The sequence below is a fragment of the Mustela lutreola genome, chromosome 15 (genome assembly GCF_030435805.1).
Source record: "Mustela lutreola isolate mMusLut2 chromosome 15, mMusLut2.pri, whole genome shotgun sequence".
NCBI classification, from domain to species: Eukaryota; Metazoa; Chordata; class Mammalia; order Carnivora; family Mustelidae; genus Mustela; species Mustela lutreola.
Genome location: NC_081304.1, coordinates 47,897,123 through 47,900,342, shown reverse-complemented (window position 1 = coordinate 47,900,342; position 3,220 = coordinate 47,897,123). Strand labels below are relative to the sequence as shown.

Sequence of the window (3,220 nt, the reverse complement as noted above, 5' to 3'; positions counted from 1 at the left end):
TAATGGCGTAAAAAAAAAAAAAAAAAAAAAAAAAAAAAAAAAAATTCAAGAGCTTATTTACTCATTTATTTAATAATGAGTAAATAATAATTCCTTTTTTTAATAAAAAAAAGGAAAAAGTACTGTCCAAAAGGAGGGACTTCAGACTCCCACGAGGTGGACAATGAGCCGCTTAAAATCATGCTAGGAAAAAATATTAACTAAATTATGTGCACAGTATTATGACAAGCGAGGTATTGTGTCCAATACGACCGCATCTCAAAAACGAATTGGAAGCCACCAGAAAGGAGGGGTGTATGTGGTAATGTTCACTTTCTTGATCTGGGTGCCGGACACACGCGGTTTTATACTTCGTGGACGTGTAAGGGTCCTTTTCCATATGGGTGCCATCCCTCAATTCAAAGATCAAAACTCTTACTTGGGATTAGACTCGGCCCGTAAAACTGCAAAAATAAACATCGCGCACGATCATGTATGAGCAGGCGACCTCCGCCGGGTGGGGTTTTCAAGGACTCTGTCTTCCCGATATTGCGGTGACCCTCGTCAAAGAAAAGGTTTCCTTTTATGCTTTGCAGAGAATGAAAGAGCGGCGTCTTCCCAGCCTGGGCAACGAGGGCCCCCGGTGCCGGCTCGCGGCGGGGGAGGGGGCAACACCCGCCCCGCGATATCTCCCGCCCCGCGCCGGGGCGGCTGCAGCTCCTGTGTGCGGAGCGGGAGGCGGGCTGGGCTAGTCGGGCCCCGCCGCCCGGGGCTCCGGCGGGGCGGGGCGGGGAGGGCTTGGCTGGGCGACGGCGCGGCACTCCGGCGCCGCGGCCCCAGCGCTCGAGCTTCCCGGAAGCCAAGGAGCGGAGCTGCTCGCACCCCTCCCCTTCGGTGTGACCCCAGCGCCGGGCGGGGCGGGGGATGGGGGAGGGACCGCGCCTCTCAGCCTAGGTGCCTCGAGCTGCGGGACCGTGCCGGCGCAGCGAGGTCTTGAGCGACGCGGAGTCATCTGCTCGCTGTGACCTCGTGGCGCAATGGTAGCGCGTCTGACTCCAGATCAGAAGGTTGCGTGTTCAAGTCACGTCGGGGTCATAGGTCCTTTTTTCCTTCCCCGCAGCAAGGGGGACTGGGAGAAGCCGTCGTGGGAGACATTTGGCCTCAGGCAACCGTTGTTGTAGTTGCAGCCGGCAAAAAACCCCGCTCTTTTTGCCTTGCATCGCGAGTCCGGGGTTTACGCAGGCGACTGCGAGAGGCAGACGTTGCTTCTGGCGACCGGTAGGAGGCGTCTCGGCCAGCACAGAGTGATACCGTTCCCCCACCAGCTGCGCTCTGATTGCCGCCCTGCCCACGCCGCCCCGCCATCCACACTGGCCCCTGGGGCTACCGGTCCTCACTCTTCTCCCTGCTCCCCTCCCCCAACGCACTTGGGCCCCTCGGAACACCACCTGCTGAAAGGTTGAATGCGCCACCAGAAGGGTCTCTCGTCCAGGAAGGGGTCCCTCTGTCCCAAGAAGGACTGGGTGCTTTCTGCAGGTGTCTTCTTGCTCGCCCTGACCATCTTTTTTTTCTCTCCCCCTCCAATGTTCCCTCTCACATGGATTGTTAACACCACTTGCAGAATCTCTGTGAATTTAACCACAGCCTTAATTCCAGGATACTCCCCTCAATATTGTTTGCTAATAATTACCAGCCCCCCTCCCCCAAATCCAGAAAGTGCTACCTGTCCACCAGTAGGGGGATGTCTAGGGGGAAAAAAGCAAGTTGCATAAAAATTTCAACACATACTGTATATATTAATGCTACATATTTACTATAAATCCATATTAAAATATGGATGGGAATTTTTTGCACCAGTTCTGGGAGAGTGGTTACCTCTGGGGAATGAGGAAGAAGAAGGGATGGAGGCAGAGTCTCAATTTTTTTTTTCTTTAAAGAAGCACCTCCAAAATGTTAACATTAATTAAATCTGATTTGAGGGTACATAGAATCTAATATGAAACCTGGGTTTCAGGACAGAATTTACTCTAACTGCATAGTCCCAAAACCTCTAAGTCAAAAAATTATTTTATAATTTTGTAGGTCAGTAGGACCCACAGCATGCTGGTAGGAGCTGGGATACATTCTCTCTGAAAGAAATACACCCTCAAAACAGGCCTTCTACTTTTAAATGACCAGTCAAAATACACTCATAAAAAGAGGGCTAAGAAATTAACAGAAGGTGCCTGGGTGGCTCAGTGGGTTAAGCCTCTACCTTCGGCTTGCGTCATGATCTCAGAGTGGTGGGATCAAGCCCCACATTGGCAGGGAGCCTGCTTCCCCCACCTCTCTCTGTCTGACTGTCTGCCTACTTGTGATCTCGGTCTCTGTTAAAGAGATAAATAAACTCTTAAAAAAAAAAAAAGACATTAACAGGAAAAGGGACAGTAAGAATGATTTGGTATGTTTTAAAATAACGAAAGAGAAAATTCTAGAAAAGAACAGTTTAATATTTGATATTAGAAACACAGAGGTATATTATCCAGCAGATTAGACAGAGTGGAAAAAAATAATTAATGAAATAAAATTTTTGGCAGTTCAAAATGTGTTTGTAAATCTTGGCATTCCCTCCAAAAGGTGATGCCTAGTTCTTGTCCTCTTGAGTATGGGCTGAACTTAATGACCTTCCTCTAACAAACAGAGAAAGGATAAGTATGGTGTGTGACTTGGACACTTAGTCAGGAAAGAACTGTGGATTCCTGCTTCTCTCTTGGATGACTGCAGCCCCAGCCAACATTTTGACTTGAACTTCATATGAGGCCCTAAGACACACCTTGAATTTCTGACCCTCAATAACTGTGTGAAATATTTGGGGTTAATTTCCCATGTAGCGATAGATAACTAATACAAAGGTAGAATTAAAGGAGCTACAGCAAAAGCAAATAAAAAGGCAAAGAGATACAAAATATGGCGGGGTGGGGGGGGATGAAGACAATGAAAATGTCTAATCTCAGCCTAAATGGAGTTTCCAAGGGTAATAAAGAGACCGTAGGGGAGAGGTAATATTTGGAGAAATGGTAGCTACAAACTTTTTAGAATTAATGGGGGAGACTTGAGGCCTCCCTCACAAGAAGCACTTTATCTCCTAAGTATGATAAGGACAGAGACACCCATATCTATATACAGCATGAGGAAACTGCCCAATATAGAGAATAAAGATTTTTAAAACAACCAGGGGATTAAAAAAAAAAAAAAAGCCAAT

General features: G+C 47.7%; 1 non-coding gene across 1 annotated transcript; it reads left to right on the top strand.

The window, feature by feature from the left end:
- Positions 1-1,002: 1,002 nt before the first annotated feature.
- TRNAW-CCA (transfer RNA tryptophan (anticodon CCA)) lies at positions 1,003-1,074 on the top strand. The gene has a single exon. It is a non-coding gene; the product is annotated as a tRNA-Trp (tRNA).
- The last annotated feature ends 2,146 nt before the right edge of the window (positions 1,075-3,220 follow it).